This window comes from Triticum aestivum, chromosome 5B (assembly GCF_018294505.1).
Source record: "Triticum aestivum cultivar Chinese Spring chromosome 5B, IWGSC CS RefSeq v2.1, whole genome shotgun sequence".
NCBI lineage: Eukaryota > Viridiplantae > Streptophyta > Magnoliopsida > Poales > Poaceae > Triticum > Triticum aestivum.
In genome coordinates this window covers 586,331,804-586,350,759 of record NC_057807.1, presented here as the reverse complement: position 1 = coordinate 586,350,759, position 18,956 = coordinate 586,331,804, and positions in this window count along the sequence as shown.

The window sequence follows — 18,956 nt, the reverse complement described above, 5'->3', positions numbered from 1 at the left end:
CACGTGTGTTGAACGCGGAGGTGACATCCGTTCGGCACAAAGATCTTCGCTGATTTGGATCACGATGAGTACGACTCCCTCAACCCCGTTCTCTTGAACGCTTCCGCTTAGCGATCTACAAGGGTATGTAGATGCACTCCTCTCTCTCGTTGCTAGTCTCTCCATAGATAGATCTTGGTGACTCGTAGGAAAATTTTGAATTTTTGCTACATTCCCCAACAGTGGTATCAGAGCTAGGTCTATTGCGTAGATTCTATGCACGAGTAGAACACAAAGTAGTTGTGGGCGTTGATTTTGTTCAATATGCTTACCGTTACTAGTCCAATCTTGTTTCGACGGAATTGTGGGATGAAGCGGCCCGGACAGACCTTACATGTACACTTACATGAGACAGGTTCCACCGACTGACATGCACTTGTTGCATAAGGTGGCTAGCGGGTCCCAGTCTCTCCCACTTTAGTCGGATCGGATTCGATGAAAAGGGTCCTTATGAAGGGTAAATAGCAATTGACATATCACGTTGTGGTTTTTGCGTAGGTAAGAAACGTTCTTGCTAGAAACCCATTGCAGCCACGTAAAACATGCAAACAACAATTAGAGGACGTCTAACTTGTTTTTGCAGGGTATGCTATGTGATGTGATATAGACAAAAAGAATGTGATGAATGATATGTGATGTATGAGATTAATCATGTTCTTGTAATAGGAATCACGACTTGCATGTCGATGAGTATGACAACCAGCAGGAGCCATAGGAGTTGTCTTTATTTATTGTATGACCTGCGTGTCACTGAATAACGCCATGTAATTACTTTACTTCATTGCTAAACCGTTAGCCATAGTGGTAGAAGTAATAGTTGGCGAGACAATTTCATGAAGACACGATGATGGAGATCATGATGATGGAGATCATGGTGTCATGCCGGTGACGATGATGATCATGGAGCCCCGAAGATGGAGATCAGAAGGGGCAAAATGATATTGGCCATATCATGTCACTTTTTGACTGCATGTGATGTTTATCATGTTTTACATCTTATTTGCTTAGAACGACGGTAGTAAATAAGATGATCCCTCATTAAAATTTCAAGAAAGTGTTCCCCCTAACTGTGCACCGTTGCAAAAGTTCGTTGTTTCGAAGCACCACGTGATGATCGGGTGTGATAGATTCTAACATTCACATACAACGGGTGTAAGCCAGATTTACACACGCGAAACACTTAGGTTGACTTGACGAGCCTAGCATGTACAGACATGGCCTCGGAACACAAGAGACCGAAAGGTCGAGCATGAGTCGTATGGTAGATACGATAAACATGAAGATGTTCACCGATGATGACTAGTCCATCTCACGTGATGATCTGACACAGCCTAGTTGACTCGGATCATGTAATCACTTAGATGACTAGAGGGATGTCTATCTGAGTGGGAGTTCATAAGATGAACTTAATTATCCTGAACATAGTCAAAAGGTTTTTGCAAATTATGTCATAGCTCGCGCTTTAGTTCTACTGTTTTAGATATGTTCCTAGAGAAAATTTAGTTGAAAGTTGATAGTAGCAATTATGCGGACTGGGTCCGTAAACTGAGGATTGTCCTCGTTGCTTCGTAGAAGGCTTATGTCCTTAATGCACCGCTCGGTGTGTTGAACCTCGAACGTCGTCTGTGGATGTTGCAAACATTTGACATACATGTTTTGATAACTACGTGATAGTTCAGTCAAACGGTTTAGAGTTGAGGCACCAAAGACGATTTCGAAACGTCGCGGAACATATGAGATGTTTCGAGGGCTGAAATTGGGATTTCAGGCTCGTGCCCACGTCAAGAGGTATAAGACCTCTGACGATTTTCTTAGCCTACAAACTAAGGAATAAAAGCTCAATCCTTGAGCTTGTGCTCAGATTGTCTGAGTACAACAATCACTTGAATCGAGTGGGAGTTGATCTTCCAGATGAGATAGTGATGTTTCTCCAAAGTCATTGCCACCAAGCTGCTATAGCTTCATGATGAACTATAACATATCAGGGATAGATATGATGATCCTTGAGATATTCGCGATGTTTGACACCGCGAAAGTAGAAATCAAGAAGGAGCATCAATTGTTGATGGTTAGAGAAACCACTAGTTTCAAGAAGGGCAAGGGCAAGATGGGATACTTCATGAAACGGCAAATCACCTGCTGCTCTAGTGAAGAAACCCAAGGTTGAACCCAAACCCGAGACTAAGTGCTTCTGTAATAAAGGGAACAGCCACTAGAGTAGAATTACCCTAGATACTTGGTAGATGAGAAGGCTGGCAAGGTCGATAGAAGTATATTGGATATACATTATGTTAATGTGTACTTTACTAGTACTCCTAGTAGCACCAGGGTATTAAGATACCGGTTCGGTTGCTAAGTGTTAGTAACTCAAATAAAAGAGCTACGGAATAAACGGAGACTAGATAAAGGTGAGCTGACGATATGTGTTGGAAATGTTTCCAAGGTTGATATTATCAAGCATCGCATGCTCCCTCTACCATCGAGATTGGTGTTAAACCTAAATATTTGTTATTTGGTGTTTGCGTTGAGCATAGACATGATTGGATTATGTCTATCGCAATACGATTATTCATTTAAGGAGAATAATGGTTACTCTATTTATTTGAATAATACCTTCAATGGTCTTGCACCTAAAATGAATGGTTTATTGAATCTCGATCATAGTGATACACATGTTCATGCCAAAAGATATAAGATAGTAATCATAGTACCACCTACTTGTTGCACTGCCATGTAAGTCATATTGGTATAAAGCGCATGAAGAAGCTCCATGTTGATGGATCTTTGGACTCACTCGTTTTTGAAAAGTTTGAGACATGCGAACCATGTCTATTGGTGTATATGCATGAAGAAACTCCATGCAAATGGCCCATTTGGACTCACTTGATTTTGAATCACTTGAGACATGCAAATCATACCACATGGGCAAGATGACTGAAAGCCTCGTTTTTCAGTAAAATGGAACAAGAAAGCAACTTGTTGGAACTAATACATTTTGATGTGTGCAGTCCAATGAGTGCTGAGGCACGCAGTGGATATCGTTATGTTCTTACTTCATGGATGATTTGAGTAGATACTGAGTATATTTACTTGATGAAACACAAGTCTAAATTATTGAATGGTTCAAGTAATTTCAGAGTGAAGTTGAAGATCATCGTGACAAGTGGATAAAATGTCTATGATATGATCATAGAGATGAGTATCTGAGTTACGAGCTTTGGCACGCAATTAAGACATTGTGGAAATTGTTTCACAATTAGTACCGCCTGGAACACCATAGTGTGATGGTGTGTCCGAACATCATAGTTGCACCCTATTGGATATGGTGCGTACCATGATGTCTCTTATCGAATTACCACTATCGTTCATGGGTTAGGCATTAGAGACAACCGTATTCACTTTAAATAGGGCACCATGTAATTCCGTTGAGATGACACCATTTGAACTATGGTTTGGAGAAACCTAAGTTGTCGTTTCTTAAAAGTTTGGGGCTGCGATGCTTATGTGAAAAAGTTTCAGGTTGATAAGCTCGAACCCAAAGCGGATAAAATGCATCTTCATAGGACACCCAAAACAGTTGGGTATACCTCCTAATTCAGATCCGAAAGCAATAGGGATTGTTTCTTGAATCAGGTCCTTTCTCGAGGAAAAGTTTGTCTCGAAAAATTGAGTGGGAGGATGGAGGAGACTTGATATGGTTACTGAACCGTCACTACAACTGGTGTGTAGCAGGGCACGGGAAGTTGTTCCTGTGGCACCTACACCAATTGAAGTGGAAGTTGATGATAGTGATCATGAAACTTCGGATCAAGTCACTACCGAACCTCGTAGGTCGACAAGGATGCGTACTGCTTCGGAGTGGTACGGTAATCATGTCTTGGAGGTCATGTTGCTAGACAACAATGAACCTACGAGTTATGGAGAAGCGATGGTGGGCCCGGATTCCGACAAATGGCTAGAGGCCATAAAATCCGAGAGAGGATCCATGTATGAAAACAAAGTGTGGACTTTGGAAGAACTACTTGATGGTCGTAAGGCTGTTGGGTACAGATGGATTTTAAAAGAAAGACGGACAATGATGGTAAGTATCACCATTAAGAAAGCTCGACTTGTCGCTAAGATGTTTTCCGACAAGTTCAAGGAGTTGACTACGATGAGACTTTCTCACTCGTAGCGATGCTAAGAGTCTGTTGGAATTATATTAGCAGTTACTGCATTATTTATGAAATCTTGCAGATAGGATGTCAAAACATAGTTTCCTCGACAATTTTCTTGAGGACAGGTTGTATGTGATACAACCAGAAGGTTTTGTCAATCCTGGAAGATGCTAACAAGCATGCAAAGCTCCAGCAATCCTTCTAAGGACTAGAGTAAGCATCTCGGAGTTGGAATATACGATTTTGGGTTTATACAAAGTTTAGGAGAAACTTGTATTTCCAAAGAAGTGAGTGGGAGAACTATAGCATTTCTGATGAGTATATGTTGTTGACATATTGTTGATCAGAAATGATGTAGAATTTCTGGAAAGCAAATAGGGTTGTTTGAAAGGTGTTTTTCAATAGAAAACCTGGATTAAGCTGCTTGAACATTGAGCATCAAGATCTATGAGGATAGATCAAAAACCGCTAAATGGTACTTTCAAATGAGCACATACCTTGACATGATCTTGGAGGTATTCAAGATGGATCAGTCAAAGGAGTTCTTGCCTAAGTTGTAAGGTATGAAGTTAAGACTTAAAGCTCTACCACGGCAGAAGAGAGAGAAGGGACGAAGGTCGTCCTCTATGCTTCAGACGTAGGCTCTATAGTATGCTGTGTTGTGTACCGCACCAGAAGTGTGCCTTGCCATGAGTCAGTCAAGGGGTACAAGAATGATCCAGGAATGGATCATTGGACAGCGGTCAAAATTTTCCTTGGAGTAAATAAGGACATGTTTCTCTATTATGGAGGTGATAAAGAGTTCGGCGTAAAGGGTCACGTCGATGCAAGCTTTAACACCTATCCGAGTGACTCTGAGTAGCAAACCGGATACGTATAGTGGAGCAACCATTTGGAATAGCTCCAATTGGAGCGTGGAAGCAGCATTTACAATATGACCTAGAGATTTGCGAAGTACATACGGATCTGAATGTTACAGACCCGTTGACTAAAACCTCTCTCAAAAGCGAAACATGATCAAACCCCAGAACTCATTGGGTCTTAATCACATGATGATGTGAACTAGTTTAGTGACACTGGTAAACTCTTTGGATGTTGGTGTTGGAAATATGCCCTAGAGGCAATGATAAATTAGTTATTATTATTATATTTCCGTGTTCATGATAATCGTTTATTACCCATGCTATAATTGTATTGATAGGAAACTCAGATACATGTGTGGGTACATAAACAACACCATGTCCCTAGTAAGCCTCTAGTTGACTAGCTCGTTGATCAACAGATGGTCACGGTTTCCTGACCATGGACATTGGATGTCGTTGATAATGGGATCACATCATTAGGAGAATGATGTGATGGACAAGACCCAATCCTAAGCCTACCACAAAGATTGTAGTTCGTATGCTAAAGCTTTTCTAATGTCAAGTATCATTTCCTTAGACCATGAGATTGTGCAACTCATGGATGCCGTAGGAATGCTTTGGGTGTACCAAACGTCACAACGTAACTGGGTGGCTATAAAGGTGCACTACAGGTATCTCCGAAAGTGTCTGTTGGGTTGGCACGAATCGAGACTGGGATTTGTCACTCCGTGTAAACGGAGAGGTATCTCTGGGCCCACTCGGTAGGACATCATCATAATGTGCACAATGTGACCAAGGGGTTGATCACGGGATGATGTGTTACGGAACGAGTAAAGAGACTTGCTGGTAACGAGATTGAACAAGGTATCGGTATACCGACGATCGAATCTCGGGCAAGTACAATACCGTTAGACAAAGGGAATTGAATACGGGATCGATTGAGTCCTTGACATCGGGTTCATCCGATGAGATCATCGTGGAACATGTGGGAGCCAACATGGGTATCCAGATCCCGCTGTTGGTTATTGACCGGAGAACGTCTGGGTCATGTCTGCATGGTTCCCGAACCCGTAGGGTCTACACACTTAAGGTTCGATGACGCTATGGTTATAAAGGAAGTTTGTATGTGGTTACCGAATGTTGTTTGGAGTCCCGAATGAGATCCCAGACATCACGAGGAGTTCCGGAATGGTCCGGAGGTAAAGATTTATATATGGGAAGTCCTATTTTGGTCACCGGAAAAGTTTCGGGTTTTATCGGTAATGTACCGGGACCATCGGGAGGGTCCCGAGGGTCCACCAAGTGGGGCCACCCGCCCCGGAGGGCTGCATGGGCCAAGTGTGGGAGGGGACCAGCCCCAGGTGGGCTGGTGCGCCCCCCCCCCCCCACAAGGGCCCAAGGCGCCTAGGGTTTGGGGAGGGGGCGCCCCACCTTGCTTGGGGGGCAAGTTTCCCCCTCTCCACCCCTTGGCCGCCCCCTAGATGGGATCTAGGGCTGGCCGCCGCCCCCTAGGGGTGGAAACCTAGGTGGGGGCGCAGCCCCCTCTCCCCCTATATATAGTGGAGGCATAGGAGCAGCCCAAAACATGAGTTTCTTCTCCTATTAGCGCAGCCCTACCTCTCTTTCTCCTCATATCTCGCGGTGCTTGGCGAAGCCCTCCTGGACTACCACGCTCCTCCATCACCACCACGCCGTTGTGCTACTACTGGATGGAGTCTTCCTCAACCTCTCCCTCTCACCTTGCTGGATCAAGGCATGGGAGATGTCACCGGGTTGTACGTGTGTTGAACGCGGAGGTGCCGTCCGTTCGGCACTAGGATCTCCGGTGATTTGGATCACGACGAGTACGACTCCTTCAACCCCGTTCTCTTGAACGCTTCCGCTTAGAGATCTACAAGGGTATGTAGATTCACTCTCCTTCCCTTCGTTGCTGGTTTCTCCATAGATAGATCTTGGTGACACGTAGGAAAATTTTGAATTTCTGCTACGTTCGCCAACAGTGGCATCATGAGCTAGGTCTATTGTGTAGATTCTTTGCACGAGTAGAACACAAAGTAGTTGTGGGCGTTGATTTTGTTCAATATGCTTACCGTTACTAGTCCAATCTTGTTTCGACGGTATTGTGGGATGAAGCGGCCCGGACCGACCTTACACGTACACTTACGTGAGATAGGTTCCACCGACTGACATGCACGTGTTGCATAAGGTGGCTAGCGGGTGCCAGTCTCTCCCACTTTAGTCGGATCGGATTCGATGAAAAGGGTCCTTATGAAGGGTAAATAGCAATTGGCATATCACGTTGTGGTTTTACGTAGGTAAGAAACGTTCTTGCTAGAAACCCATAACAGCCACGTAAAACATGCAAACAACAATTAGAGGACGTCTAACTTGTTTTTGCAGGGTATGCTATGTGATGTGATATGGCCAAGAAGAATGTGATGAATGATATGTGATGTATGAGATTGATCATGTTCTTGTAATAGCAATCACGACTTGCATGTCGATGAGTATGACAACCGACAGGAGCCATAGGAGTTGTCTTTATTTATTGTATGACCTGCGTGTCATTGAACAACGCCATGTAATTACTTTACTTTATTGCTAACCGGTAGCCATAGTAGTAGAAGTAATAAGTTGGCGAGACAACTTCATGGAAACACAATGATGGAGATCATGATGATGGAGATCATGGTGTCATGCCGGTGATGATGATGATCATGGAGCCCCGAAGATGGAGATCAAAAGGAGAAATATGATACTGGCCATATCATGTTACTATTTGATTGCATGTGATGTTTATCATGTTTATGCATCTTATTTGCTTAGAACGACGGTAGTAAATAAGATGATCCCTCATTAAAATTTCAAGAAAGTGTTCCCCCTAACTGTGCACCGTTGCGAAAGTTCGTCGTTTCGAAGCACCACGTGATGATCGGGTGTGATAGATTCTTACGTTCACATACAACGGGTGTAAGCCAGATTTACACATGCGAAACACTTAGGTTGACTTGACGAGCCTAGCATGTACAGACATGGCCTCGGAACACAAGAGACTGAAAGGTCGAGCATGAGTCGTATAGTAGATACGATCAACATGAAGATGTTCACCGATGATGACTAGTCCATCTCACGTGATGATCGGACACGGCCTAGTTGACTCGGATCATGTAATCACTTAGATGACTAGAGGGATGTCTATCTGAGTGTGAGTTCATAAGATGAACTTAATTATCCTGAACATAGTCAAAAACCCTTTGCAAATTATGTCGTAAGCTCGCGCTTTAGTTCCACTGTTTAGATATGTTCCTAGAGAAAATTTAGTTGAAAGTTGATAGTAACAATTATGCAGACTGGGTCCATGAACCGAGGATTGTCCTCGTTGCTTCATAGAAGGCTTATGTCCTTAATGCACCGCTCGGTGTGCTGGACCTTGAACATAGTCTGTGGATGTTGCGAACATCTGACATACATGTTCTGATAACTACGTGATAGTTCGGTTAAATGGTTTCGAGTAGAGGCACCAAAGACGTTTTCGAAACGTCGCGGAACATATGAGATGTTTCGAGGGCTGAAATTGGGATTTCAGGCTCGTGCCCATGTCAAGAGGTATAAGACCTCCGACGATTTTCCTAGCCTACAAACTAAGGGAGAAAAGCTCAATCGTTGAGCTTGTGCTCAGATTGTCTGAGTGCAACAATCACTTGAATCGAGTGGGAGTTGATCTTCCAGATGAGATAGTGATGTTTCTCCAAAGTCATTGCCACCAAGCTGCTAGAGCTTCGTGATGAACTATAACATATCAGGGATAGATATGATGATCCTTGAGGTATTCGCGATGTTTGACACCGCGAAAGTAGAAATCAAGAAGGAGCATCAATTGTTGATGGTTGGTGAAACCACTAGTTTCAAGAAGGGCAAGGGCAAGGAGGGACACTTCATGAAACGGCAAATCAGTTGCTGCTCCAGTGAAGAAACCCAAGGTTGAACCCAAACCCGAGACTAAGTGCTTCTGTAATAAGGGGAACAGCCACTGGAGCAGAATTACCCTAGATACTTGGTAGATAAGAAAGGATGGCAAGGTCGATAGAAGTATATTGGATATACATTATGTTAATGTGTACTTTACTAGTACTCCTAGTAGCACCAGGGTATTAGATACCGGTTCGGTTGCTAAGTGTTAGTAACTTGAAATAAAAGAGCTAGAATAAACGGAGACTAGCTAAAGGTGAGCCGACGATATGTGTTGGAAGTGTTTCCAAGTTTGATGTGATCAAACATCGCACGCTCCCTCTACCATCAAGATTAGTATTAAACCTGAATAATTGTCATTTGGTGTTTGCGTTGAGCATAGACATGATTGGATTGTGTCTATCGCAATACGGTTATTCATTTAAGGAGAATAATGGTTACTCTATTTATTTGAATAATACCTTCAATGGTCTTGCACCTAAAGGAATGGTTTATTGAATCTCGATCGTAGTGATACACATTTTCATGCCAAAAGATATAAGATAGTAATGATAGTACCACTTACTTGTGGCACTGCCACGTAAGTCATATTGGGGTAAAACGCATGAAGAAGCTCCATGTTGATGGATCTTTGGACTCACTCGTTTTTGAAAAGTTTGAGACATGCGAACCATGTCTATTGGTGTATACGCATGAAGAAACTCCATGCAAATGGATCGTTTAGACTCACTTGATTTTGAATCACTTGAGATATGCAAATCATACCACATGGGCAAGATGACTGAAAAGCCTCGTTTCAGTGAGATGGAACAAGATAGCAACTTGTTGGAAGTAACACTTTTTGATGTGTGCAGTCCAACGAGTGCTGAGGCATGCAGTGAATATCGTTATGTTCTTACTTCACAGATTATTCGAGTAGATGTTGAGAATATTTACTTGATGAAACACAAGTCTGAATTATCTAATAGTTCAAGTAATTTCAGAGTGAAGTTGAAGATCATTGTGACAAGAGGATAAATTGTCTATGATATGATCATACAGATGAGTATCTGAGTTACGAGCTTTGGCACGCAATTAAGACATTGTGGAAATTGTTTCACAATTAATACCGCCTGGAACACCATAGTGTGATGGTGTGTCCGAACATCATAGTTGCACCCTATTGGATATGGTGCGTACCATGATGTCTCTTATCGAAGTACCACTATCGTTCATGGGTTAGGCATTAGAGACAACCGCACTCACTTTAATAGGGCACCATGTAATTCCGTTGAGATGACACCGTGAGAACTATGGTTTAGAGAAACCTAAGCTGTCGTTTCTTGAAAGTTTGGGGCTGCGATGCTTATGTGAAAAGTTTCATCATGATAAGCTCGAACCCAAAACGGATAAATGCATCTTCATAGGATACCCAAAATGGTTGGGTATACCTCCTAATTCAGATCCGAAAGCAATAGGGATTGTTTCTTAAATCGGGTCCTTTCTCGAGGAAAAGTTTGTCTCGAAAAGTTGAGTGGGAGGATGGTGGAGACTTGATGAGGTTATTGAACCGTCACTTCAACTAGTGTGTACCAGGGCACAGGAAGTTGTTCCTGTGGCACCTACATCGATTGAAGTGGAAGCTTATGATAGTGATCATGAATCTTCGGATCAAGTCACTACCGTACCTTGTAGGATGACAAGGATGCGTACTACTTCAGAATGTTACAGTAATCCTGTCTTGAAAGTCATGTTGCTAGACAACAATGAACCTACGAGCTGTGGAGAAGCGATGGTGGGCCCAAATTCCGACAAATGGTTAGAAGCCATGAAATCCGAGATAGGATCCATGTATCAGAACAAAGCATGGACTTTGGTGGACTTGCCCAATGATCGGCAAGCCATTGAGATAAATGGATATTTAAGAAGAAGACGGACGTGGATGGTAATGTCACCATCTATGAAGCTCGACTTGTGGCAAAGAGTTTTTCACAAGTTCAAGGAGTTGACTATGATGAGATTTTCTCATCCGTAGCGATGCTTAAAGTCCGTCGGAATCATGTTAGCACAAGCTGCATTTATGAAATCTAGCAGATGGATGTCAAAACGAGTTTCCTTACCAGTTTTCGGAAGGAAAGGTTGTATGTGATACAATCAGAAAGGTTTTGTCGATCCTAAGGATGCTAAAAGGTATGCTAGCTCCAGCGATCCTTCTAAGGACTGGAGTAAGCATCTCGGAGTTGGAATGTACGCTTTGATGAGATGATCAAAGATTTTGGGCTTATACAAAGTTTATGAGAAACTTGTATTTCCAAAGAAGTGAGTGAGAGCACTATAGAATTTCTGATGAGTATATGTTGTTCACATTTTTATGATCAGAAATGATGTAGAATTTTCTGTAAAGCATATGGGTTATTTGAAAAGTGTTTTTCAATGGAAAACTTGGATTAGGCTACTTGAACAATAAGCATCAAGATCTATAAGATAGATCAAAATGCTTAATAATACTTTCAAATGAGCACATACCTTGACATGATCTTGAAGGTGTTCAAGATGGATCAGTCAAAGAAGGAGTTATTGCCTGAGTTGTAAGGTATGAAGTTAAGAGTTAAAGCTCGACCACGGCAGAAGAGAGATAAAGGATGAAGGTTCCCTACGCTTCAGACATAGGCTCTATAGTATGTTATGCTGTGTACCGCACCGGAAGTGTGCCTTGCCATGAGTCAGTCAAGGGGTGCAAGAATGATCCAGGAACGGATCATTGGACAGCGGTCAAAATTATCCTTAGAGGAATAAGGAAATGTTTCTCGATTATGGAGGTGATAAAGAGTTCGGCGTAAAGGGTTACGTCGATGCAAGCTTTAACAGTTAAACGAATGACTCTGAGTAGCAAACCGGATACGTGTAGTGAAGCAACCATTTGGAATAGCTTCAAGTGGAGCGTGGAAGTAGCATTTACAATATGACATAGAGAATTGCGAAGTACATACGGATCTGAATGTTGCAGAATCGTTGACTAAAACCTCTCTCACAAGCAAAACATGATCAAACCCCAGAACACATTGAGACTTAATCACATGGTGATGTGAACTAGTTTAGACACTAGTAAACTCTTTCGATGTTGGTCACATGGCGATGTGACCTGTCTGTGTTAATCACATGGCGATGTGAACTAGATTATTGACTCTAGTGCAAGTGGGAGACTGTTGGAAATATGCCCTAGAGGCAATGATAAATTAGTTATTATTATTATATTTCTGTGTTCATGATAATCGTTTATTACCCATGCTATGATTGTATTGATAGGAAACTCAGATACATGTGTGGGTACATAAACAACACCATGTCCCTAGTAAGCCTCTAGTTAACTAGCTCGTTGATCAACAGATGGTCACGGTTTCCTGACTATGGACATTGGATGTCGTTGATAACGGGATCACATCATTAGGAGAATGATGTGATGGACAAGACCCAATCCTAAGCCTAGCACAAAGATCGTAGTTCGTATGCTAAAGCTTTTCTAATGTCAAGTATCATTTCCTTAGACCATGAGATTGTGCAACTCCCTGATGCCGTAGGAATGCTTTGGGTGTACCAAACATCACAACGTAACTGGGTGGCTATAAAGGTGCACTACAGGTATCTCCGAAAGTGTCTGTTGGGTTGGCACGAATCGAGACTGGGATTTGTCACTCCGTGTAAACGGAGAGGTATCTCTGGGCCCACTCGGTAGGACATCATCAAAATGTGCACAATGTGACCAAGGGGTTGATCACGGGATGATGTGTTACGGAACGAGTAAAGAGACTTGCTGGTAACGAGATTGAACAAGGTATCGGTATACCGACGATCGAATCTCGGGCAAGTACAATACCGTTAGACAAAGGGAATTGAATACGGGATCGATTGAGTCCTTGACATCGTGGTTCATCCAATGAGATCATCGTGGAACATGTGGGAGCCAACATGGGTATCCAGATCCCGCTGTTGGTTATTGACCGGAGAACGTCTAGGTCATGTCTGCATGGTTCCTGAACCCGTAGGGTCTACACACTTAAGGTTCGATGACGCTAGGGTTATAAAGGAAGTTTGTATGTGGTTACCGAATGTTGTTCGGAGTCCCGGATGAGATCCCGGACGTCACGAGGAGTTCCAGAATGGTCCGGAGGTAAAGATTTATATATTGGAAGTCCTGTTTTGGTCACCGGAAAAGTTTTGGGTTTTATCGGTAATATACCGGGACCACCGGGAGGGTCCCGGGGGTCCACCAAGTGGGGCCACAGGCCCCGGAGGGCTTCATGGGCCAAGTGTGGGAGGGGACCAGCCCCAGGTGGGCTGGTACGCCCCCCCCCCACAAGGGCCCAAGGCGCCTAGGGTTTGGGGAGGGGGCGCCCCACCTTGCTTGGGGGGCAAGTTTCCCCCTCTCCACCCCTTGGCCGCCCCCCTAGATGGGATCTAGGGCTGGCCGCCGCCCCCTAGGGGTGAAAACCTAGGTGGGGCGCAGCCCCCTCTCCCCCTATATATAGTGGAGGCATAGGAGCAGCCCAAAACATGAGTTTCTTCTCCTGTTGGCGCAGCCCTACCTCTCTTTCTCCTCATATCTCGCGGTGCTTGGCGAAGCCCTGTTGGACTACCACGCTCCTCCATCACCACCACGCTGTTGTGCTGCTGCTGGATGGAGTCTTCCTCAACCTCTCCCTCTCACCTTGCTGGATCAAGGCATGGGAGACGTCACCGGGTTGTACGTGTGTTGAACGCGGAGGTGCCGTCCGTTCGGCACTAGGATCTCCGGTGATTTGGATCACGACGAGTACGACTCCTTCAACCCCATTCTCTTGAACGCTTCCGCTTAGCGATCTACAAGGGTATGTAGATTCACTCTCCTTCCCTTCGTTGCTGGTTTCTCCATAGATAGATCTTGGTGACACGTAGGAAAATTTTGAATTTCTGCTACGTTCGCCAATAGTGGCATCATGAGCTAGGTCTATTGTGTAGATTCTTTGCACGAGTAGAACACAAAGTAGTTGTGGGCGTTGATTTTGTTCAATATGCTTACCGTTACTAGTCCAATCTTGTTTCGACGGTATTGTGGGATGAAGCGGCCCGGACCGACCTTACACGTACACTTACGTGAGATAGGTTCCACCGACTGACATGCACGTGTTGCATAAGGTGGCTAGCGGGTGCCAGTCTCTCCCACTTTAGTCGGATCGGATTCGATGAAAAGGGTCCTTATGAAGGGTAAATAGCAATTGGCATATCACGTTGTGGCTTTTGCGTAGGTAAGAAACGTTCTTGCTAGAAACCCATAGCAGCCACGTAAAACATGCAAACAACAATTAGAGGACGTCTAACTTGTTTTTGCAGGGTATGCTATGTGATGTGATATGGCCAAGAAGAATGTGATGAATGATATGTGATGTATGAGATTGATCATGTTCTTGTAATAGGAATCACGACTTGCATGTCGATGAGTATGACAACCGACAGGAGCCATAGGAGTTGTCTTTCCCTCCGGACCATACACTGCAAAAACAAGTTAGACGTCCTCTAATTGTTGTTGCATGTTTTACATGGCTGCTATGGGTTTCTAGCAAGAACGTTTCTTACCTACGCAAAAGCCACAACGTGATATGCCAATTGCTATTTACCCTTCATAAGGACCCTTTTATCGAATCCGATCCGACTAAAGTGGGAGAGACTGGCACCCGCTAGCCACCTTATGCAACAAGTGCATGTCAGTCGGTGGAACCTGTCTCACGTAAGTGTATGTGTAAGGTCGGTCCGAGCTGCTTCATCCCACAATACCGTCGAAACAAGATAGGACTAGTAACGGTAAGCATATTGAACAAAATCAATGCCCACAACAACTTGTGTTCTACTCGTGCATAGAATCTACACGATAGACCTAGCTCATGATGCCACTGTTGGGGAATGTAGCAGAAATTCAAAATTTTCTACGCGTCACCAAGATCAATCTATGGAGTAATCTAGCAACGAGGGGAAGGGAAGTGCATCTACATACCCTTGTAGATTGCTAAGCGGAAGCATTACAAGAACGCGGATGAAGGTGTCGTACTCGTAGTGATTCAGATCGCGGTTGATTCTGATCTAAGGGCCGAACAACGGCGCCTCCGCGTTCAACACACGTGCAACCCGATGACGTCTCCCGTGCCTTGATCCAGCAAGTGGAGAGGGAGAGGTTGGGGAAGACTCCGTCCAGCAGCAGCACGGCGGCGTGGTGGTGGTGGAGGAGCGTGGCACTCCAGCAGGGCTTCGCCAAGCACCGCAAGAGACGAGAAGGGAGAGGGGTAGGGCTGCGCCAAGAGGGAGATGTTCTCATGTGTATGGCAGCCCCAAACCCCCACTATATATAGGGGGAAGGGAGGGGCTGCGTCCCCACCTAGGTTTCCACCACTAGGGGTGGCTTCCAGCCCTAGATCCCATCTAGGGGGCGGCCAAGGTGGAGAGAGGGGGGCGCACCACTAGGTGGGCCTTAGGCCCATCTGAGCCTAGGGTTTCCCCCCGTCCCTTCTCTCTTCGCCTTGGGCCCTGGTAGGGGGGGCGCACCAGCCCACCTGGGGCTGGTCCCCTCCCACACTTGGCCCACGCAGCCCTCTAGGGCCAGTGGCCCCACCTAGTGGACCCCCAGGACCCTCCCGGTGGTCCCGGTACGTTACCGATAGCACCCGAAACTTTTCCGTTGACCAAAACAGGACTTTCCATATATAAATCTTTACCTCCGGACCATTCCGAAACTCCTCGTGACATCCGAGATCTCATCCAGGACTCCGAACAACATTCGGTAACCACGTATATCTATTCCCTATAACCCTAGTGTCATCGAACCTTAAGTGTGTAGACCCTACGGGTTCGGGAACCATGCAGACATGACCGAGACAACTCTCTGGCCAATAAACAACAGCGGGATCTGGATACCCATGTTGGCTCCCACATGTTCCACGATGATCTCATCAGATGAACCACGATGTCAAGGATTCAATCAATCCCGCATACAATTCCCTTTGTCTAGCGGTATAGTACTTGCCCGAGATTCGATCGTCGGTATCTGATACCTTGTTCAATCTCGTTACCGGCAAGTCTCTTTACTCGTTCCGTAACACATCATCCCACGATCAAATCCTTGATCACATTGTGCACATTATGATGATGTCTTACCGAGTGGGCCCAGAGATACCTCTCCGTCACACGGAGTGACAAATCCCAGCCTCGATTCGTGCCAACCCAACAGACACTTTCGGAGATACCCGTAGTGCACCTTTATAGCCACCCAGTTACGTTGTGATGTTTGGTACACCCAAAGCATTCCTACGCTATCCGGGAGTTGCACAATCTCATGGTCTAAGGAAAAGATACTTGACATTTAGAAAAGCTTTAGCATACGAACTACACGATCTTGTGCTAGGCTTAGGATTGGGTCTTGTCCATCACATCATTCTCCTAATGATGTGATCCAATTATCAATGACATCCAATGTCCATGGTCAGGAAACCATGACCATCTGTTGATCAACGAGCTAGTCAACTAGAGGCTCACTAGGGACATGTTGTGGTCTATGTATTCACACATGTATTGCGGTTTCTGGTCAATACAATTATAGCATGAATAATAGACAATTATCATGAACAAGGAAATACAATAATAACCATTTTATTATTGCCTCTAGGGCATATTTCCAACACTAGTGTAGCATAAAACTCTAAGTGGAAGTTCAACTTCACAGTCTCCACTAAGCACCGGTATATAAACAATGTTTTGGAACTAAATGATGAGATGTGCCAATGAGACTTTGTGGGGGATTGTTGGAATTTGCTATTAGGCCTTTGGCCCAAAGCCCAACTAAAATTCTGAAATTCTCTTGGCCCATTCATGCACACATGTGAGTGGAGTGAGTGAGGCTAAAGTTTAGTCCCACCTTATAAATTGAGAGAGAGTTGCACCTCTTTATAAGGTGAGCTCTTCTACCACTTGTATGAGCATGAGAAGAGGAGACCTACACGCACGATCCTCCTCCTCGCTCGCCTCGCCATGCCACGCCTCGTCACGACGCGCCGCGGGTTGCGGGATTGAGCCGAGGACAGAGCTATGCACGTTGTCTATATTTTTGCTGCTCAGGAAAAATTAATGAGTCATTAATTAATAATTAACGGACGCGTTAATTACTGAACCATTTCCGATTCTTTTGGATCGTGATGACTCAGACGTGGGGTTTACTCCCACGACCTACCCGGCCCGCACTATATAGTCAGGCAGACGTCTACCCTAGCCGCCGCCTCTTCGTATGGTTTCTCACCATCGTTCCAGATCATTGCACTGCCAAGCAAGTCTTCTCCATCCCTCCTTTCGGCGTGCACTGGGAGAAGGGACAGCAGGCCTCCGGAACCCCGCCTCTCTTGATCCTGTACGGGAGAGGGGCGATCAGGTTTTTGGGGAGCGCACTCATGCGACTACTGGCAGCGAATACTTCGCGAACGACGACTTCTTCCCCGACCTCTGCAACCTCATCCTCGACGACATGGGCGACAACGTCAATGCCGGCGGTGCTGCTCCCGCTGCATCGTATGTGATTCTATCTTTCCTGATCGAGATCATGGTAGGATTCATGTTTCTAGTATGTGCCCTAGATGTGATCTGTTCATCTGTTATGCTAGTTTGCATGATTAGTTCAATCCCTGCTACTGTAGTCATGATTTATCTTTTGTTTATTCAGATTAAATCTCGTAGCAATTTGCTCATATTTCCAACATGAGGAGTGTGGCTCTGGCAAGCATGATGTTAGCAAATTGGAGTGGGTTGACTTTATGTTGGTTGATGGTGGAAGAGGGCGCGGTCGTGGACGCGGCACTAGAAGAAATATTGGAAGGGGCAGAGGTTACATGGGAAGAGGGGATGGCTCTTTTGGTCCTGGGCGTGATAGAGGGGATGTAAACCCAGCCACCGAAAGGAGCAACATGACAAGCTGGCGTCAAATGCACTTTTCCACAGAGAAAATGCTGATCGAATGGAAACAGGGAAGGGAGAAGAATCTGAACATATGAATGAAGATGGCAGGAACGTTTTAGGGAAAAGAGTGGCAGTAGATTCGGCTGTTGCAGCGAGTGCGTCAACCTCAAATGCATTAGCTGTAGTTCCAGTTGTGCCTGGCAAAACACCAGGGGTGACGAAACTGGTGGGTCGTATCGAGGATGGACTTGTGGGAGCGGAGATTGAACCTATTGGAACACCGCAGAAGAATGCAAATAGGAAGAAATATAAAGGTCGGGATGGAGAGGCAGTGGACAGTTCGGATAATAGCAAAAGACTTGAATTATCGGCGTCCTCCAGTGAGGAGGATCGCCGGGCGCAATGAAAATCTTAGCCTGGAATTGTCGCGGGCTTGGGAATGCCCCGGCAATTCGTGCTTTGCTGGATGTCCAGCGAAGTTGTGACCCCGAGGTGATGTTTTTGTCGGAGACACACCGTGATACTTATCCGGCAGAATGTTTAAGGCGCAGGCTTAAGATGGACCAGAAATTGGTTTGTGTTAGTGATGGTAGAAAGGGTGGATTATTGCTCTTCTGGAAAAATTCGGTTAAAGTGCATAAGCTAGCTCTTGACCCTATGTTCATTGATGTAAGGATTAATTGAAGGAAATAATAATCTTAGTTGGCGTTTGACTGGGATGTATGGTGAGTTTAAGTGTGAGAATAAACACATAACTTGGACTCACATGAGACAATTGCATCAAAATAATAACTTGTCGTGGCTCCTTTTAGGTGACGTGAATGAAATACAATTTCTTCACGAAAAGGAGGGGGAAATCCAAGACCCATACAGTATATGCAAGCATTCCAAGAGGCTATTGATGACTGTGAACTGCATGATATTGGGTATACTGGAGAACCGTTTACATGGTTCAGAGGCAGAATAAGGGAGAGATTGGATAGAG